At 39.8% G+C, this 22,598-nt stretch overlaps 1 protein-coding gene across 3 annotated transcripts in view; it reads left to right on the plus strand.

Annotated features, from left to right (window-relative positions):
- The window catches only part of KCNIP4 (potassium voltage-gated channel interacting protein 4), a 581,010-nt gene that overhangs the window by 376,690 nt on the left and 181,722 nt on the right, over positions 1-22,598 (plus strand). The window contains exon 1 of one of the 3 annotated variants that reach the window (XM_075930666.1): positions 17,967-18,098. The exons of the other annotated variants lie outside the window; for them this stretch is intronic. The gene's annotated coding sequence lies outside the window, so the exon portion shown is untranslated. Of the gene's footprint in view, positions 1-17,966; positions 18,099-22,598 lie in introns of those variants that run through there. 3 annotated transcript variants of the gene reach the window in all.

Below are 22,598 nucleotides of genomic sequence, written 5' to 3' on the forward strand. Positions count from 1 at the left end.
GTAACATTATTTGCAGGATACAATGTCATATCAAGGGGTTAGTGGTCCACTTCAGTATTCTAAGAGGACTCACTGCTAATGAAATCAAATGCTTAGAGAAGCATGAGATGCAGGGCTTTAGCTTGTATTTTGGCTCAACTAAGGTGGTCAGTTAATTTCCACAGTATAGCACAACGTTGCATTTCACCATTGCAACTTTTTTCAAAACAAAATATTGGCAAAATCCTCTGATTTCCCTTTAATTACAACCTGGCTTGAAGACTGGAATGATTTGTTTGTTTGAAGAATGTTGACGTTAGAGTGGGAGTCAGAGGGACTGCAAACAGTGGGTATTGTTGTGATTATATTTGCGTCTCTGAAGCTGCTTCATTTGCTGGGACTGATTGATTTTTCAGAAGGTAAAGTGGTCAATCACGGTTTGTACTGTTCATAGTACTGTATCTAGTCTGCTTAGAGACTGTCTCTGTAAAACAGACTGCTAGTCTCTGGTTTAAAACCTGTAACGTGAAAATGCTTGAAAAGTGAGAATAACCTGTGGACTGTGAAATCTTGGTTTTGTTTCTGTTGCATTTATGTACTATTTTAAAATGAAACTAGAATCTGCCATAGGATTTATTATATACAGTGCATCACTTTTTACATCATGTCTGCATTGAAATACGTTGGAAAGGTTGAAAACACATGCATCTATCAGTTATAGTAACCTTTGAGAGCTGCTCACTAGTAGAAAACTTAATTCATACAGATTTATCTCTGCTGTATATAACTGGGTGCTCTTTGGCTTTGATATATGCTCTAAAATAATTATTCTGGGGAGACAGAGAGAGAGAGAGAGAGTGTAACAATTTTTTTATTAGACTGTTCCTTATGTATATAGGGCCATAACATGCCATTTGTTAATAAGAACAACTTCCCCTTAATTTTAGTACCAAGTTCTGTTTAAAATTCAGTGGCACAATGCAGACCATTATACAGATACTAAGCATTGTTGCATGATATTGAATATGCTAACTTCACATTTGCTAATTAAATTTAGTTCTAAAATCAAATTATGCTATCATCAACTCCAATTTCTGTCTGAATGCTGAAGTAAACAAAAGTCATTTACAGCCTAAAGCTTGATTATGTTGTTGTACAAATACCAAATATTTACTGTCACTTCGGCACTATGATTGATTTCTGGTTGCTGTCAGCTAAAGAGAATATATTAATTTTCTGACGCATACATTTTTTTCATAGTGGGAAAAGATCTTTGACTGATAGAGGCTTGAAAAGTGACTTCATAAAACTGTTCAATGTACTGATGAAATGTGAAATATTTAACCTAGTACTTTTACAGTTACTGAATTATTAAATAATTCATCCTTACAACTTCATGTGAGAATTTATCACATTTAGCAACAATAAAGCTTGATACTAAATACTTTTTTATGGAATTGTGAAATTGTTTTTCAAAGTTTTAAACTACAGGTTAATCTGTCCCTCATAATATTCACATTTTTTCTTTTAAACTCTAGGTTATGTAGACTTGCACATAAACATTCAGTGTCTTCAAAGTTTCATCTTACTTAATTGCATGAAAACATCAACTTGATAACTAATGGCAATGAAGTATTTATAGAAAAAGTCTAAAATACAGCATTCATCCATTTAGCAATTATGAGTTTATCCCTTTTCTTGATTCCTCACAAAATCATATTGTAATTAAGTCCGAGAAAACATTCTATATGTTACAGCAAAAGCAGTACATCATGCCCCTAAAAAAAATCTGCTAGTAACAAACCAACCGTGTAAGAAACAGACAGTGCAGTGTGATATAGAATAGAAAGCATAACTATTTACAGTTAAGATTAACATTATGCAATTAATTGCAACTGTGATATTTCATCACATAATATAATAATTGTATTTATGATCACCCAGCAACATGGAATTGAGAAATCTGTGCAGTAGAAAAATAACATTATAAAATACAGTAAAAACATTATAGCATTAGTAGTTTGATTTAAAATAGCAGGAGTAGTTAGCAGGATTTCTTGCTCAATTGAGGCCTGTTTAATGCTTATCTCTTATCTCTTACTCAGCACCCTCCACCTGCTAAAGTTAACAACAATATTTGCCCATGTAAGAAATGGATAAGGAATAATTCATGACATTCACTGCAGCTTTGCCACTGGCTTCAGTGGGAAAAGGATCAGGTCCTGTTGGTCAAATGCTGATGTTTTACACAAAAAAGACTGTTAGGAATCATTAAAAAGGGATAGAGTATAAGACAGAATATCTTTCTGCCTCTGTATAAATCCATGGTACGCCCACATCTTGCATACTGCATGCAAATGGGATTGCCTCATCTCAAAGAGATATCCTTGGCATTGGAAAAAGTTCAGAAAAGGTCAACAAAACTGATCAGGGGTCTGGAATGGGTTCTATAATAAGAAAGATGAAAAAGACTGGGGATTTTCAGTTTAGGAAAGAGAAGACTAAAGGGGTATAATAGAGGTTATAAAATCATGACAGGTTTGGAGAAAGTGAATAAGGAAAATATATTTACTTGTTCCCATAACATAAGAACTAGGGATCACCAAATGAAATTAATAGGTAGCAGGTTTGAAACAAACAAAAGGATTCTTTTTTCATGCAGTGCACAGTCAATCTGTGGAACTCCTTGACAGAGGGTGTTGTAAAGACCAGGACTTTGACAGGGTACAATAAAGAACTAGATACATTCATGGAGATTAGGTTAATCAATACTTATTACCCAGTCCCTACACTGTGTTTGTCAGAGGCTGAAAATGGCTGACAGAAGAGGGATCACTTGATGATTACCTGTTTCTGTTCTCTCCCTCTGAGGCATCTGGTATTGGCCAATGTCAGAAGACAGAATACTGAGGTAGATGGACCGACTCACTATGGCTGTACTTATGTTCTTATAGAAAATAAGATAAAAAGGGTTGTGTATTTAGATCAAAATGAAAGATAAAGGATTATCTCAGATCCCACAACCAGAAGGCAGAGCATGAGGCACCTGTACAAGCAGGCCAATGCAGCAACCTTGTGTTTGTTTATAAGTGTAGGCTTTTATGTGGTACTCTTCAATGATATTCCATCTACACTAATGAATTTGTCTTGCCAACACTACTGGAGGATAGGATAGTATTTTAATCAAACACAGAGGGTGAAAGGATAAAACTTCATTGGGCCCAAATTGTCAGAACTCCACTGAGCTCAGTAAAATTATAACATTGATGCATGGCAGTTTACACCAGCTAAGGATCTTCCCCAAAGAGATGTGGCTATGCTCAGTCAGAAAGTCTGTAGCACAGGTGAGAGCAGAAATCAGATCTCCTCAGTCTCAGACCCAGTCCAAAGGTTTACTCACAAAATTACCCTTTCTTCCTATTTGAGATCAGGAAAATACCCTTGACATTTCCCTACGCTTACTCTCTTCCCTCTCCTCTGTCTGCATGTAGCTGAAAAGGGCTTTGCTGTCCCTTTACTTGCCTCACTGCTTCTTAATCTATCCACACTATGGAACTGTAGCACTTTATTGTTTATTTAATTACGATCATTTACAATAAAATAAAAAGGCCCCCATCTACTATTCTAGGCCCAGTAGACAGTGTCAAATAATTTTACAACACAAACACAGCCACAGAATTCTCCTAAAATACTCCACCAAGAAGAAACATGAGACTAGCCATATGGGTCAGACAAATGGTCCATTTAGAGCAGTATACTGTCTTCTGGCCGATGCCAGAGCTTCTGAGGGAATTAATAGAACATGGCAATTATTGACTGAGCCCTGTTATCCCATCCCAGCTTCCTGACCATCTTTGCCAATAACCATCCATGGACAATGAACTTATCTCTCTCCCTTTTTTTAAACCCAGTTCCACGTTTGGCTTCCACAATATCCACTGGCAATAAATTCACCTGGTTGACTGTGAATTGTGGGAAGAAGAACTTCCTTATGTTTTTATTTTTAAAACTGCAGCCTATTAATTTCATTACGTGACTTCTGGTTCTTGTGTTATGTGAAAAAGTAAATAACTGTTCTGTAACCCTGTCCAACCTCCACTGTAGTCCCCTTTACTTGTCTCTTTTCCAAGATGAAAAGCCCCAAGCTTTTTAATTGCTTCTCATATGGAAGTTATGTCATACCCCTAATCATTTTTTGTTGCCCTTCCACTCCAGTTCTAGTGTATCTTTTCTGATCTATTAGAATTTGACTCTAATACTCTGTGTGTATTGTGATATATATGCTGCATATAGTATTCAATATTTGGGCATGCTGTAGATTTATATAGCAGCATTATGATTTTATTAAATTCATTATCTAGCCTCTTTTTTAGTGGTTCCTAATATTCAGTAAGTTTATTTTACCAGTGCTGAACACGAAGTACATTTTCAGAATTCTGTCCAGGGAGACTCTAGGATTTTTTTTGTTAAGTGTTGTCAACTGACTTAGACCTCACCATTTTGTTTGTAAAGTTGGGATTATGTTTTCCAATGTGTGTTGTATTGCATTTATCAACAATGACTCTCATCTGCAGCTTTGTTGCCCAGTCATCCAGTTTAGTGAGATACCTTTGTAACTCACTCTAGTCACAAATGAGTAGGCAGTATTTTCCCCAAAAAACTTCTATGCACAGTCACCCCATAAGGAAACATTCTCTTCAGCCAGCCAGACAAGAAGATGAGCCTTTTAGTATGCCCTGATGGGTAATAGTGCCTGAATGAAAGCCTGGTATAAAGATCGCCCTGTAGAGAAAAGTTCCACTGCTAGTTCCCTCTCTCTTAAATGAAGAGTAGCCAGCCAGCCCCTTCAGATGTATTGCAGTATGTCAGTTTTATTTATATAGGTATCTGGAAAGGTGTGCATTTCTGTGGTGTTTGTAGATTTGTATTTGAGCTTCAGGAGTGGGCCTTTAATGTACTCCTTGCAGCTGGGATAATGCGTGGTCCTAATTCCACACATACATTTAAAATAATTCTACTGGAGAAAAAAGATTGAGTTGATTACAAAAATGGGGAAGGGAAAGAATCATGAAAGCTTTGTGAAATATTTAAGAAAAAATACCCTTTTTTACTTTTTTATTGACAGCTGTGGTGTCCTGTAACAAATAAAACCTGAACTTAGCATAATAACGTGCCCAAAATAAATACAGTGAAAATGAGCATTTGAGAGAGGATGGGAGAGAGCAAGCAATGGGGAGATGGGGACAGGGTCTCAGGGAAGGGGCAGTGCAATGGGCAGGGGGTCTCAGGGAAGAGATGGGCAGTGGGTGAGGCAAGGGTTTTGGTTTTCTGGAATTAGAAAGTTGGCAAACATATCTGTAGAGCAGATGGTGCCAGCCTTCTCTTTGTCCCATTTATTCTACTCCTTCCTATAAGCAGCAGAGAAAGCAGCAGCTCCAGCATAGGGATTGCCCAGGCAGCAGTAACTACGGTTGAAGAAAGCAGCATGAATAGTGCATATATATGAGGAAAGAGCGTGGCATTGTATGTGTATTTCAGGGCTGGGATATGAATTCTGTAGGCAGCATTTTGTGTAGAGAGTTACACAGGAAGGTTAATGGAGAGCTGGGCAGCAACATATATGTATGAGTGCATTGACTTTGAGTCCTACAAAGCCAAAATAGGTGCCTCCTGTTTGGTGTAGGGCTATAATTTACAGAATATAATGTTTTTAAATACGGAGTATGTTTTTTTAATCTTAACTGTGTACATCAATCAAGTCAAACACTTCTGCAATCAATTAGGAGATGTTCTTCTCTGCCACCTTTCCCTCCATTTCCTAGTGCAACAAAGAAAGTCCTTAAATGAGTTTTTTTAATCTGTCAGACTGACCCACTGTGCAGTGAAACGTGGAGTCATATATTTCAATCATTTATCACCCAGTTTGATGGCTTGTGTCATGCATTTGCAAGTTGAAACATTGAGAGGCATGATCCAACATAAGTGCTTCCAATAACCTCAGCTGGGGAAGCTTGGAGAGAGTATTCTTTCAAGCAGGCATGTCTCAAGCCACATCCAGCCAATATAGATCCCAAAGTATTGGTGTCAGATGCTGCAGGTAAAATATTCCATATACCAACTGAGTTTCTGCATTCTGCACCAAATGCAGTTTCAGAATGCTATGAGTGTCTAGCCTTGTATAACAAAATCTGTCCTTGAGATGACAAGGCTAACAGAAGAAAAGTGTGCTTCTGAAGAATGGTCACAATCTGACTGGAAGCAGATGGTGAAAAAAGCATTTCAGTCACATGATTTTTGGGCCTATCGTGGCCACCTTGAACCTAAAAGGATTTGTGCCTTAAAACTGTAACAGCATTATGCAGAAGTATATATAGAAATGTTTAAAATGGAATTGTGTATAATTAAATATGCGCAATGGTGAAATGACTGATCATAAAAGATTTCCGTATTATTAGTCCCCTCTAGTCTTGACTTCTTATTTAATTAGTATAGTGATAGAGATGTAGCCGTATTAGTCTGGTCTAGCTGAAACATAGTTCTGTCTTTTGTTTTATTTAATTAGTGTGATTGACAAAGTTGTTGTCCACAGGAGTATTTGGGATATGTGATTTTTAAAGAGGACAAAGATGCTGCTCAGCATGTGGATTATATAGGTGCTAGTGTGCCTGAATTGGTCATGTATAGATCTATAAATAAATGTGAAGGTTTGTAAATCAGTTGAATCAGTTCCATCCAAGAACCATAACAGATTTTTAAAAATCCATTATATCATTCCATTATCTGACATGATCCTTTAGTACATATTAAAAATCATTTCAAAATTAGATTAAAAAGCATTGCACAGCAGCCATAAAGCTAGTTTAGCTGGGCAGTTAAAAGTAGGTATACAACTGCTTTGTGTCACTAGAGAGGTATAAAGCAGCCAGAGCAAACCAGCTAAATCTGGAGTGAAGTCACTTTCAGTTGTAGAAACACACAATCTCTTCTAAAATCAGAAACCTATGAGCTTTTGTGTGCTATCATAACTAATGTGTGAGAGTAGGGGAGGGAGAGATATTTGTTTTTAATATGTTTGAAGGAATAAAATGTTCTAAAGATAAGACCATGTGTTCCACGTTTGAATCTGTATTTTCAAGATAAAAGAAGCAAGCAAATTGAATATGTAATGGAAACAAGTGATGTATTTTAACTATTGTAGTTCTAAATAAGTCACTTATAATATTTAAAAATCTTTATAATTACTCCATTGGTGGTTGTTTCTCAAAAAAGTAACTGCTGAGTAAGAGTCTAGTACTGTCTTATTAAAAAGGTAATCTATTCAACACATTAAAATTTTATTTGGTTGTAAATGGGTTATTTGCATATGTGTATTTGTTTATGAATAAGTAAAAATAAACAAACATGCATATTTGAAGTATATAGCTGACTGTGTTGTATATATATTTTATTTTCAACCTTGCATTATTCAATTTTAGAAGTGATATCTTATAAAATAATTAATGGTGCATGCAAACTGGCTTTAAAACATTATAAGTAACATTATAAGGAACTTTACAGTAATAATCTAAGCTTACCTGAAAATCTGACAATTGAGTTAATTTTTTTGGAGCTCCTGGAGTTGATGTGACCATTTCAGATATGATTATCTTGCATGGGGATCAGGAATTTAAAAGAGTCTAGTTTGTGCCATGATAGTGTTGACATTTGGTGTTTTAACGAGTTATACTAGGTTAACAGCCAGTGTAAGCTAATGAGGTACCCTATCCTGATACAACTGTGGGAATTTATGACAGAAACTCAGAGAATTATTTATATAATTCCCATGAATTATGTTGTCTAGGATTATATGAAATCATGTGTCACTGGGAATGGGGCAGCTGGAGAATGTGGCATCCTATGGTAGAAAAAGAGACACCTTTCAGCTGACTAGGAATAGTTTACACTGGAATTTGGAAGAGGCAGCAACTGCAAGTTCATTAAAACTGGATTTGGGCCTTACACTTTCTAACTTCAGAATTGACAGATAAATGTAGAAAATCTTTCCCATACGTTTTAAACTAAAACCAATGCATTACACATTTGTGGAAGCCTGTAATTTGATGATTCGGTGAAATCCTGAGTTTTTAACTGTTCAGCCTGTAACCATATCACCTTGCTGGGGCTATGATCTCCTGTGGTTTGATGAGCTAAGCAACACTGGGCAGTGGTAGGCCAATATTTGGATACGGTAAGGGGGGGGTGTCAAAAGGAACTGGGTTTGTGTATCAATAGTCAGGATTCTTGCCTCTGAATCAGTAGTGTAAAGAAGGTGGCCATGATGTGAGAAGCTACTGTTTTACTGGATATGTTATCTTTAGGATGAGATATAAAATGCTGCTACTGATGACTTATGATCACTATGGTACCTCTAAACTATAGCTCTCTGTCGGTAGAGGGATGTAAATTAGACATATTGAAAGTGCAAATGAAGCCAGGATTAAAATATCTCACACTTCATTTGCATAATGGCAGCAGCCACTTTTTTTTCGAAACAGGGCTTTTCTAAAATAAAACGGCAGTTTAGACAGGCCATTTTTGACAGAAAAACCCTGTTTTGAAAGATCTTTGAAGGAGTACAGGATCTTTCAAAACAGGGAGTTTCTGTCCAAAAATGGCCTGTCTAAACTGCCGTTTTTTTTTATAAAAGCCCCGTTTAGGGGGGGGAAGCGGCAGCCGCCATTATGCAAATGAAGCGCAGGATATTTAAATCCCGGCTTCATTTGCACTTTCGATAGGTCTAATTTACAATCCTCCGCTGATAGGGGTGTTGTTTAGACGTACGCTTAGGGTAATTCTACACAGCAACATTATTTTGAAATAACTTAGTCCGCGTCTATACAGGGCTGGCCCACAATATTTTGGCACCTGAGGTGGGGAGCTCAAATGACACCTCCATACCCTATTGCTTGGGCCAAAACTTCGGAAAGTATCAATTCTGCCTTCTTCCTGTGCTACTCCTCTCATGGCACTCCACCATCTCTGTGCATCTAGAGCAGAGAAGACTACATATGCACCAGCATCAGACACAATTTTCTACACGCTGGGTCCTAGTGGCACCCCTCTCTTCTCCCCAGTCTGGCACCTGAGGTGGCTGCCTCAGTTCGCTTCATGGTAAGGCCAGCCCTGTCGAAATACTGTCAAGCTGGAGGACTTCTTACTCTGACTCCTGTAACACTCATTGTACAAGGAGTAAGGGAAGTCAGAGGAAGAGTGCTCTATTTCAAAATAAGTGCTGTGTAGACACTCCCAATTTAGAAATAAACTATGTCAAAATAAAGTATGCAATGAACGTAGCTCAATTTGCATATCTTATTTTGAGTTAATCCCTGCTGTGTAGACACACTCTCAAAGTCGAATAACAGTTATAAGAGTAGGGATAATCCAAGCATCCTAAACAACTTCTGTTTTGGATAGTTACATTCAGCTTCCCTAAATTCCAGCTGTAGTTTTAACTGACTATAGTGGCCCTTATTCTCCTCTCAGTTTCACAGGTATAATTTATGTAATTCCATTTAGCAGGCAGAAAAAGATGAAAATGATCCAGTATTTGGGGGTAGGGAGATGGTGGCTGGGATTTCAGAGACCTGGGTTTGATTCCCTTTCTTTGTGATTTTGTGTAATTCTGTGTCTTAATCATTCGTACATACAAAGGGAATGATAATACATCTGTATTTCAGAGGGGTCTTGTGAGGATAAACCCACTAAAGATTGTGAGGTGCTCAGGTAACAGGGCTTATGTACCTAAGAAATATGGATTCCCATTTAAAACATTCATGGAAACCAGGAGTTTACTAGCTTAAGCATTTCATCTAATCTCAACAGGGAGAGAGATGTATCTCCTGTAGCCAGGATCTGTGTGTGTGTGTGTGTGTGTGTGATATATATATATGAGAGAGAGAGAGAGAGAGAGACAGACAGGCACTGGGGATAACATATGTTCAGCTGTCCATGTAACAGTGCTTCAGACATGCATATAATTAGTATGTTACAATACCAAAGTATTGTAGCTTGTGCTAAGTTCAGATATAGTAACCAATGGGGGGAAAAGCTGATAAATACTAGTATAATTTACTATGATTATGATTCTGCATATCTTCCTTAGTTGGTGCATCATGGATTATATTGACTACTATTGTAAACTAGCCAATAGCCCATCATAAGATGGGATTTTCAGGTCTCTCCTTCACGTTCTATTCCCTTTCTATCTCACACTTCTCTCCTGAGCCTCCAGTCTCTCTCTCTCTCGCTCTCTCTCTCTCCTCCCACTGCCTCCCCCCCCCAGCTCTCCTGCTCCTCCTGTCTCTTTCTCTTCTCCCCCTCCTGTCTCTCACTTTCTCTTTCTCTTTTCCTCCTCCTCGTGCATTGAAAGGGCAGAGCCCAAACGGCCACTTGTGCCACTTGCTCCTGCACGGCGGCCTGGCTGAGCAGTGCAGAAGTCAGCCAAGCACCATGGTGGGAGGTGAAGGACATGACGGCAGTGAAGTACATGGCCAGGCCCCACCCCGCCCTGCCCCCCTTCATCTTCCGCCATGGTGCTCAGCTGACTTCTGTGCCGCTCAGCTGGGCCGCTGCGGGGGAGGAATTAGCCAATTAGCTCCTCCACGTCAGTCTTCTCTCCTGAGCCTCCGGTCTCTCTCTCTCTCTCTCTCTCTCTCCTGCTCCTACTTCCTCCCCCCCCCCCCCAGCTCTCCTCCGCCTCCTGCCTCTCTCTCTCTCTGTCTCTCTCTTTCACTTCTCTTCCCCCTCCTGCCTCTCACTCAGGGGATTGTAGAGCCCAAATGTCCATTTGGGCTCCGCACTCCCCATGCTGCATGGGGGCGCGGAGCCCAAACGGTCGCTTGCGCCGCTTGCTCCCACGCAGCAGCATGGCTGAGCAGCGCAAAAGTCAGCCCAGCGCCACGGTGGGAGGTGAAGGGGGGAGAGGCGATGATGTTCACGGCCAGGGGGCGGGGCCTGGAGCTGCTGTCAAGCCGCACGTCACTGCCCCACCCTCCCTTCGCCTCCCACCGTAGCACTCGGCTGACTTCTGCACTGCTCAGCCAGGCCACCACAGGGGAGCAAGTGGCTGTTTGGGCCCCGCACTCCTCATGCAGCACAGGCTGCTCAGAGGGAACAGCCAACATTTCAGGCAACAGCGCCCCCTCCCCCCCCAGAGGGAACAGCCAGCATTTCAGCGTTACAGACTCACAGACACTAGGCTACTATATATATGGTTTGCGAGGGTTTTAAATTTTTTACCTGCAATGTTTTGGCTGCTGCAGAGAAAGTGTGTATGCTGTATTTTAGGATCTTACAAAAAGGTGCTGTCAAGTAGATCAAATACTAATAGGTTTGTTGTCTTTTGTAACCTAACCTTCATTTCCCATTGTATTTCCTCTAGCCATAGATGCCCTCTATTTAGCCATTGTATTCAGCTTTCATTAGACTTTGATCTATGTTTTCTTCATTGCATAGTTGCTATGACCAATCTGCCAATTATTCCTAAGTATAACATAATTAGTGGGACAGAGCATTCTCTTCTGTCTGAACAATGTACTGAACACATGGACAGATATTGCAAATAAAAATTCCACAAGCTATCTGTATTTCCTTTTTAAATGCCTCTCAACATAGGCCCTAATTCTGTAGTCATGTGAATAGTCTTATTGATTCCAATGGGGCTGTCATGAAGATAAAATTACTCATCTCTGTATGTCTAGAATCTGGGCATTAATTTCCTTGAAAAACACAAAGCCTTTAAACATTCCTGAAACTTAACTCTGTTAAATATAGTTTCTACTTCTTCAGCTGCAAATTGGAAATGGTGCTATTTATTTTATTTTATTGTTTGCACATATGCATAGGTACTAGCCTCAATTTGACCCTTCACTGTTCTCCACTGTCACACTCCTTCATTTTTATTTATTTTTTATTGCTGGCTCAGTATTTAAGAATACTGAAGAAGCCACTAAAAAGTAAATATTTGCCATGTCTTTCCACAGTTACCATAAAAACCTCTTCCATTAAGTATAGGGAAAACTAGTGAGATATTGGTAATTGTTGACAAATGCTGACTTTATAATAACCATTGGGAAAAAAAATCTTGTTGAATTCATAGATTCTTAGGCTAAAAGGAACCCTTGTGATAACCTAGTCTGGCCTTCTGTAAAACACTGCCAGAGAAGTTTTCCCAAATTATTCTTAGAACAGATCCTTTAAATAACTATTGGATCTTTTTCTAAAAGTTGTCATCAATGGAGAATCCACTATCACCCTTGGTAAGATGTTCCAATGGTTAATTACGCTCATGGTTAACAGTGTATGTCTTATTTCCGGTCTGAATTTGTGTAGCTTCAACTTCCAGCCATTTGATTGTGTTATACCTTTATCTGCCAGATTGAACAGCCTAGTATCAAATATTTGTTCCTCATGTAAATATGTAAACTGCAGTACAAGGCAGAAAGATAGTAATTCAACGGATTGTTGGATCTGTAAAACTGTGGTATCAAAGGTAACTTTGTTTCATTCATCCGTTGGTATGCCTTATCCCTTTCCATGGCTGTGGTATGAGTTTTTTCTCCTTTCTGTGGAGTTGGTTGGGGTGTTTTTTTGGGAGGGGGAAAGGTTTAGTTAGCAAATACAAACCCATTTTACTATACACAGGCTAAGAACAGTTTTTCAAATGATGTGCAACTTGCATAAATTATATATATACATCATATCATATATTATTCATATATATATATATATGATGTATGAATCTAAATTTTTGAGAAATATCCTACTTATTCTTTATTTTAAATAATATTTTCAAAAAATAATTCCACAATAAAATGTTTTATACAGTATATTGATTCTCTATATACATTTCTGAGTGTATCCTTTGCATAATGGTCATCTGACTTAAGTTGCAGCAGTTTTTGTTCCCAGCGTTTCCTCTCTTTCTTAGGCAACCTTTTGTCCTCCTTACTTAAAAACATTAAATAGAGCAAAGTCAATTAATTCACAGTAATCATTTTGGGATTTGGGTTCCACCCTGATTCTCACATACTGTACAATGATAGAATTTCAACTTCTCAGATGAGTAAGATCAATGAGCTACACTGTACAAAAGCAAAGCTAATTTCTTCAGAGGTTATACATGCCAACCAGTTTAATCCCTTAGCAGGATATTGTATACAAGATGGCAATATTCATAGTAAAGTAAGCAACCCATGCACAAGCATAGATTTATTTCTATGAAAGAAGCAGCACCTCAAGTGCTAACAATAAATGGATATTTCTACATATACTCTTATATTATCAGTTTGTACTGTTATGCTACTAGCTTTTGACATCTATACGTATCCTGTTTAAAGTATGAATGGGGATGAAACTATTAAAATACTGTTATAAGACTTTCATTTCAATTTTTTCATCAGATCAAACATGTGCTCATGGAAAAATGTTTCAATAAAAGTGGCTGAAAATGATGATTAATTAAATCAAATCCTTGCTTTCATGGGCTTCATTCAATTGCTGTTGTCTCAGTTTCAGGATAACTTCACCTGTATTCTTCCCTGGTCCCTCAAGATCCCCATTTAAAGGATTCTGATTCCCAGCTCTTACCTCTCTTTGGCAGAGAGCTGCGTCTCACACTCTCCTGGTTTTAAGGTTGCATAGGTACCTGGATTCACGCTGTGATGTCCTGCCTAAGCAGACCAATTTCTCTTTGAAGGCTAAGACCCATGTTATTGCCCACAGTTATAAGTTACCATCTTTATCCTTCTAATCAAGCATATACATTCTTAAGACAAAAGAATTACAGACACACCATTAAATCAATTGGGGTATGTCTACACAGCAAAGTTATTTTGGGATACCCCTAGTATCCCGAAATAACAACCCTGCATCTTTTGAATATGTCCTCTATTCCAAAATATAGTGGATACGCTATTTTGCCATCCCTATAAACCTCATTATATGAAGAGTAAGGGATGGCTCGAAATAGCACTGTATTTCAAAATTTGGCGCTGTGTAGACAGCGCCAAATGATGAAATGAGCTATTTCGAAATAGACTTGAAATAAGCTACGCAATTTGTGCCACACAAATTGCATATCTTATTTCGAGTTCCAGGTGTTGTGTAGACGCACCCTAAAAGAACCTACATACATACTAGAAAGCCTACCAGAGACTATCCCCAGCTCTAACCTAGGACTCTGATGACTTTCAGTCCTTCAAAGATCCACAACTGGGTTTTCCCCATGGTTACAAACTCATCCCTATTAAATCCAGAACAAAAACTGGGCTGGTCAGCAGTTTCTTTGTGCAACTCACGCCTTAGATCTTGGACTTCTCTAACAGGTAATCTACAAACAGGGCATTGCTTCAAAAGACTGAATTTGCATATAATGGAAGTTAGGGAATTTGCATTAACATCTTAGGGATTCCATTGAGAATCCACTTAAGACATATTTTCACCAAAATTGATGCTCATCTGGCATATTTTCAATGCATTCTATTGAACTTTCAGGCCTCACATCTGTCACATTTTCCCCTTAGAGAGTTGCAAGGATATAATCCAATGTTTCACCATTGTTACATTGTAATATTCATATAACAGTAATACCCAGAGATTCTAATCGGGCCTTTTTTTTATAGTAGGTGGCAGAAACATACCATTTGTAGAAACATATAGAAAGACACAAAGTCCTGCCTCAAACAATTTGTAGCTCATGCTATATCTTTAGGTCATATTATCATTGTTGCATTGTTCTTGAATCATTCCATGATGGAGTTTATAATTCTGAGAGTCACAATCTCCCTCTTGTTCTCCTGGTGGCTCCAAAATTATAAGACAATATCATAGGAGATTAGGGTTGAAAGAGACTTCAGGAGGTAACCTAGTCCAATCCCCTGCTCAAAGTGGGACCAACCCCAACAAAATCATCCCAGCTAGGGCCTTGTCAACTTGAGTCTTGAAATCCTCCAACGATGGAAATGTTGTCTAGAAATGCCAGCATGGGTAGGAATGGTGTCCCTAGCCTCTGTTTGTCAGAGGTGGGGAATGGATAACAGGAGATTACCTGTTGTGTTCCCTCCCTCTGGGGCATTTGATATTGGCCACTGTCAGCAGTCAGGATACTGGGTTAGATGGACCTTTAATCTGACCCAATATGGCCGTTCTTATTCCACTACCTTTTTAGGAAGTCCATTTCAGTGCTTCACTACCCTCCTGGATAGCCAACCTAGATTTCCCCCACTGCAAATTCACATCATTCCTTCTTGTTCTGTCACTGAGAACAGTCTAGCTCCTGAAGCCTTTCGTCAGGAAGTTGAAGGCTGCTATCAATTCTCCCTTCTCCTCTACAGACTAAATAAGCCCAATTTCTGCAGCTTCTCCTCATAAGTCATTCACTCCAGGCCTCTAATCATTTTAGTTGGCTTCCCCTGGACTCTCTCCAATTTGTCAACATCTGTTCCATATCGGGGGGGCCAAAATTGGATACAATACTCCAGATGTTTTCTCACCAGTGCCAAATAGAAGGGAATAATCACTTCCTTCAATCTGCTGGCAAAGTTTACATTAGTGCAGCCCAATATGCTGCTAATGTGTGAACAGCGGTAGCATCATATGATCTCTGACAATGTCTACATAACCACAACATTGGGAGCACTGAAGTTGGAGGGACAATTTAAAGGCAGAGCCTTTTCCCATCACCATGCTTAAGGAGGAGTATTGAGGTTCTATAAAGCCAGCTTTCTCCTACATCACCAGTACAACGGAGCATGGGAGTACCTTACATGCAAGATGGACTACAGTCAATCTCTAAAATGATAAATGAGGGGCATGGGAACAATCAGACAGAATTTTATTTACTGGATCTGAAGTCCTAAGACAGTCTATACTCTCTTTATAAGAATTACTGATATAAGAATCTACTGCATATGGTAATCAAAATCATGCCTATATTAACCACATTAAACTACTCTCCTGGTAAGAATCATTTCAGGGCAAACTGACTACATGTAATAAAATACTCAATTAGGTGCAATAACATGTGTTAACCCGATAAAGCTGATTTGAATTTGGTCATATCTCATGTAATCAGGCATGTATCATGTATAAAGTATAATCCCTTTGTGAAATAAACAAATAGTGTTGTTTATGTGTGAGTCAACATAGCAGGAAAAAAAAGACACTTCCTGCAGATGAAATTTGCCACCTTCTGGAGTGCTAAGGTAGCCTGCCCTGGACCAGGCAAAAAGATGCAGCTCAGAAATAGGACATTCCACAACCTTCAGTATCTAAAATTCTCAGAGACAGGGAGAGCATCATACAAAATGAAAACAGAAAAAGAATGTGGTTAGGAAGGTCATCTAAGTTCAAAGTGGTATTTATGAAGTAAATAAAAAATGCCAGAAAGATATCCCTCCCCTCATTCCCAACGGACCTCTGGTGATGCAGAAGGTGGAAGGACTGGAGGTGGTCCTAGATGTTACTGACTTTCAAAACCAGTACTGGCTAGTATGAGCTCTCTATAAATGAGAGTGGACTGTTTTTAAGAAAATGCACGGAGAAGCCTAAGATGCAGACATTAGGTCATATGAAGAATTGTTAGAGAACAAGTGGAGTGAAATGAGACATGAATTCACTGAAGAATACTTTTGGAATGCAGATAAAACTGGAATTTACTTTTAAGTCCTGCTTGATGGCACTCTCACCTTTAAATCACATAATTAAAAAGGGGGTAAAAGAAATCTAAAGAAAGAATTACTGCTCTATTCATCTGTTCCATAACAGGTAAGAAAAAGGACCTTTTCATCTTCAGGAAATGTCAAAATCCTACAGTGTTTTAAAAATGTGAGACATCTTCCAGTCCATTACATTGCTACTGTATCTGCCCAGAAGAGAGGAATCTATTTGGTTAATGGCTGAAGGACTGGGATTTAAATTTGGGCCAGAAAAAGAGAGATTTTGCTTCTTGTGGACAACTGCAAAGCCCACGTGATGAAAGATGCAGTACTGGAGTATATTTGTCTAAATTCCCCCCAATGAACACAACTTCTGTCTTTCAGTGACATGATCAGGAAATTATCAGAACTGCCAGTGTGTACTTTTGCATGCAAAAGGCTCAAATGTGCCACATTGATAAGACCAACAACTCTCCTCTTGTGGAAACTCTGATGTGAACATTGTGACTGATATTAAAGACCACTTTGAAGTGAAACTCAAAAATGATACAGAGGTACTTGTCCCATCCTGAACCCAAATAAAGGATGACACAAAAACTTTGAGCAATGGTTTATGATACAGGGGGCTTCTATGATTTTAACTTCCTACTTCAGCCTGAAAAGGAGGTTGATAATGTTGTGGATTGTGCAGTAACCCAGGGAACACTGGACAAGTTTGTAATCAAACAGTGACTGCACTACTGCATTTTGAATTCAGTGACAGACATACAACTCGTGATAGTTGGTGACACACTGAAATATTCATTAATTTCAGGGAGGTAGCCGAGTTAGTCTATAACTAGAACAACTTAACCAATGAAGAGTCTAACAGCATTTGTATTTATGCTACAAAAGTCAGGGTAATGCACTTTCATATGCTATGTTTGTTGCAGTTTAAGAGAGTTTTGAAATTTTTATCTTTATATCCTTAAGAGGCAAATAGCACCACTAACATACTTTATACAAAGTTGTGACATTCTGTACAATATTGTCTTGAATAAAAGCACCAGCCAAATAATTGCATATTGCTCATTTTAGAATATTGGTATGATTTTTATTCCATATTGATTATATGTAAAGTTTAAAAAATTTAGTAATAGTAAATGAGATGCTTCTAAAATAAAAACAGTGTAAAACTGTTATTGGGTTGTAGATATAGATCTTATTGTAATGGTAACTGAGTAGGTCACTGGGGTCAGGCCAGCTAGTCTGGGCTTGTTCTAGTGAGTTCTGTACTATGCAATAGAATGGACACTTGCACCTACTCAAGCTCTCTGCCTTTCCCCTGATTTCTTCCTATACTGTGAAACTTCCCACGACAGAACAAGTGGCGACGAGGATGGGATACCTGTGCTGCCTCCAACAACAAAAGAAGTAGAAGTCAATGTAAGAAAACAAACTCTTTTTGGCTGTTCTGGAAGGTGAGGGTAAGAAATGACTGCTACACAGTGCAAACTGAAACTAAGATCAAGGAGCCCAGAGACTGGAACAGAAAAAAATGGGGGGGGGGGGGAGTGCAACAGCCATGGCTACACTTACAGGGCCACTGGGACCTTTTGAGGAGACTTTAGAGCAATGGCAGGTATATACTGAGCGTTTTGAACTTTTTGTTATTGCAAATGACATTAAAGAAGAGAAGAAGGTGCCAATATTTTTAAGTGTTGTAGGGGCTAAGACCTATTCTCTGCTACGCAGTTTGCTGCTCCCTGTTAAGCCAGAGACCAAATCTTATAGTGACGTTGTGGAAATCCTGGAGTCACATTATATTCCAAAACCACTGGTAATTGCAGAAAGGTACAGGTTCCATAGCAGAGACCAAAAAGAAAGTGAAACAATTGTACAATTTGTAGCCAATTTGAAAAAGCTTGCTGAATACTGTGAATTTAAGGAGATGTTAAATTATGCCATACGTGACAGGTTAGTGTGTGGCCTACACAGTGAAGCTATACGGAGGCATCTGTTAACAGAAGCTCAGCTCACCCTACAGAAGGCCATTGATATTGCCGTCTCCATGGAACTGGCCACACAGGAGGTACAATACCTTAGTGCACCCCCTGGGGTGCATAAAATGTCCCAAGAACCTACTCACAGAACAGTGGGGAGCCAGGAATTCTACCGCTGTGGTAAGACAGGTCACCATGCATCAGAATGCTAGGGTCAGAACCGAGTGTGTTGACAGTGTGGGAAAAAAAGGACACATTGAGTGTGCCTGCAAACAAAAGAAAAAGAGGCCTGTGGTCTGGCGGAACAAAAAGGAAAATCTGCATACCATCCAGCAGATGCCTGATGATCACAGTGACACCCTGTCTGAAGAAGAAGTGCCATGCTATGTTTTGTCTTTGGAAGGGTGCTCCCATGAATACTGGGTAACCCACTGTTGGATGGCAAACCGGTACGCATGGAAGTGGACATTGGTGCAGCAGTTTCATTGGTCTCAGACACGGTGTATAAGGAAAAGTTAAAGCATCTTCCACTTAAGGCAATAAAGATCATTCTGAAGACACATACAGGAGAAGCAGTACCCCTATTGGGCACTACTGATGTTAAGGTGGAACTAAATGGACAGACTGCAGAATTTCCACTGTTTTTGGTGAAATGCCATTACCCAACCTTAATGGGGAGATCGTGGCTTAGGAAGAACCAACTGGACTGGGCAGAAGTGCACCAGATGACTAAAGAAGAAACAGGTCTGACTGATATATTAAAGAAACATGCTGCTGTTTTTGGAGAGGATCTAGGAAGTATGAGGGGAATCACTGTGAAACTGAACATTAAACCTGGTAGCCAACCAAAATATCTGAAGGCCAGAACTGTGCCATATGCTATCAGGCCAAAAGTTGAAGCAGACCTGGAGTGCCTAGTCAAAAATGGAGTCCTAATACCAGTTACTCATAGTCCATGGGCAACTTCAATAGTTCCAATATTGAAGAAAGATGGTTCTATTCGGATTTGTGGGTATTTTAAGGTCACTGTTAACCCTGTTTTATGTGCAGAGCAATACCCCCTTCCTCGCATTGATGACATTTTTGCGGGCCTGCTGGGGGACGAAAGTTCAGCAAGATTGATCTGAGTCAAGCATATTTACAGATGCAAGTTGATGAGGAATCCCAAGAGCTGTTGACTATTGTGACTCATAAAGGGCTTTAGCGTCACTGCCGCTTACCCTTTGGAATAACTTCTGCCCCAGCTTTGTTCCAGAGAGCTATGGACCAGATCTTGTGTGGCTTGCCAGGAATTCAGTGCTATCTTCACGACATTCTGATCATGGGCGAGAATGAGGAGGATCACCTTAAGAACTTAGAGGCTACCCTACAAAGACTGGAAGAGTATGGCCTACAAGTCCGAAAAGATAAGTGTGCATTCTTTCAGCCCTCTGTTGAATATTTGGGACACATCATTGATGCTACTGGTCTTCATAAGTCCCCTTCAAAAGTTAAGGCTATTGTGGAAGCTCCACCCCCTCAAAATGTTAGTCAACTTCGCTCATTTCTAGGACTATTGAACTATTATGGAAGGTTTATTTCACAGCTAGCCACACTATTAAAACCACTTCATGAGCTCCTTGGCCAGAACAAGGCCTGGAAGTGGACTGATGCTGTGATGTTGCATTTAACAAGGCTAAATGTGCATTGCTAAACGCAGAGGTCCTGATGCATTTTGATCCATCCTTACCTTTACAGTTGGCTTGTGATGCCTCCCCATATGGAGTGGGAGCGGTCTTGTCATATGTTATGCCTACAGGAGAGGAGAAACCAATTGCTTTTGCTTCACGCACCTTAAGCACGGCTGAAACTAACTATGTGCAAATTGAACATGAAGCATTGGGAATCGTTTTCGGAATTCGGAAATTTTACCAGTACCTGTTTGGATGGAAGTTTACACTTCTCACTGACTATCGACCTCTGACGGCAATTTTTGGTCCACACTCAGGTATTCCACCAATGGCTGCTAGTCCTATGCAACGATGGGCATTGTGGCTTTCAGGAAACACATATGAGATCAGATATCGGAAAGCCACTCTACATGGCAATGCAGATGGTCTCTCCAGGCTGCCTTTGCCAGTCAAGCATCAAGATAGTGGCCAGAAGGAAATCTTTTACTTTGAACAGGTGGAGAACATGCCCATCACTGCTGCACAAGTTAAGAGAGCAACTTGTGTTGACCCAGTACTCTCCCAAGTAATGGAACTAGTGATGCATGGAACATCTCTATGGAACTCTCAGGTCTCATCTGACCTTGTCCTCTACATGTCCAGGAGAACGGAGTTATCGACCCATTTGGGGTGCTTGTTGTGGGGAATGTGTGTCATTATTCCAAAAATACTGAGACAACAGATGTTAGAGCAGCTGCATTCAGGTCAGTGTGGAATGGTGCGCATGAAAGAAATTGCTATTTTTGGTGGCCTGGCTTGGACAGTGACATTGAAGAGAAGGCAAGAGCTTGTATTTCTTGCCAGGGTGTGAGGAATGCACCTCAATTGGCACCTCTACACCCATGAGACTGGCCTGAAAAACCATGGCAACGTATTCATGTTGATTTTGCTGGCCCATTTGAAGGTAGCATGTTATTGGTGATGGTAGATACTCATTCCAAATGGCCAGAAGTCTGTATAATGCCTTCCACTACTGCTGAGAATACTATCCAAAAATTACGGGGAATCTTCTGTCATTTGAGTATTCCTGAACAACTTGTGAGTGACAACGGTCCACAGTTTGTGTCTCAGGAGTTTGGAAATTTTATGAAAGCAAATGGGATCCATCACATCACTTCAGCACCGTATCACCCAGCCACAAATGGATTGACTGTAAGGTTTGTCCAGACAATGAAACAAGCTTTGAAATCGGTTAGAGGACATTCACTCGTACAAAAGAGTCTGGACACCTTCTTACTATCCTACAGAAACACTCTTCATGCTACAACCAAAGTGTCCACAGCTTTTCTAATGATGGGACGTCAGCTACGCATGTGCTTTGATTTGCTGAAACCTTCAGAACCGCGACAAATTGTGCAACATTAGCAGCAAGGTCAAGTCATCAGGTGTGCATCCAGAGCAAAAGACCGAACCTTTAGTCCTGGACAGCCAGTTTTGGCTCTGAACTATGCTCCTGGAGCTAAATGGGTACCTGCCACTATTATTGCTCAAACAGAACCTATTTCCTATACTGTCCAGACTGCGAAGGATCTCATCTGGCAGCGGCATGTAGATCAGTTATTGACAGGTTATTCCTGCCCCCAAGGCACATCTCCAGTTGAGTTGCCCATCCTTCCCACTGCTGGTGAGCTACCGTGTCAAGAATCACCTGCTCCTGACTCTCCTTCTCCATCACCACCAGTGGCGAACAATAACTCCCTCCCTGAGCAGGCTGATCCAACAGCCCCACCTGTTCATACTTCAAGTTCCCAGCCCCATGTCAGGCCTGCACCCATAACATCTTCGGGTGTGAGAACACCAGATGTCCGCCATAATCCACCTAGAGAAAGGAGGCCTTCTCAACGGCAGGACCTTTAGTTGAGATTAACTCACAGATGGGGCAAAATAATCTCCAGGGTTAGCTGGGAACTTGAGGCATTCTACCCTCATTTCATAGTTAGTTTTTGTTTTCTTAAAGGGACATTTTAATTAAGGGGGGGAGGAATATGTTGTATATTGGGTTGTAGATATAGATCTTGTTGTTATGGTAACTGAGTAAGTCACTGGGGTCAGCCCAGCTATTCTGGGCTTGTTCTAGTGAGTTCTGTGCTATGCAATAAAATGGACACTTGCACCTTCTCAAGCTCTCTGCCTTTCCACTGATTTCTTCCTATACTGTGAAACTCCCTATGACAGAACAAAAACATAATGGTAAATTTCGTATGTTCTTTGTAATTCTGCTGGTAAGACACAAC

Source organism: Pelodiscus sinensis, chromosome 5 (genome assembly GCF_049634645.1).
Source record: "Pelodiscus sinensis isolate JC-2024 chromosome 5, ASM4963464v1, whole genome shotgun sequence".
In the NCBI taxonomy this organism is placed as follows: domain Eukaryota; kingdom Metazoa; phylum Chordata; order Testudines; family Trionychidae; genus Pelodiscus; species Pelodiscus sinensis.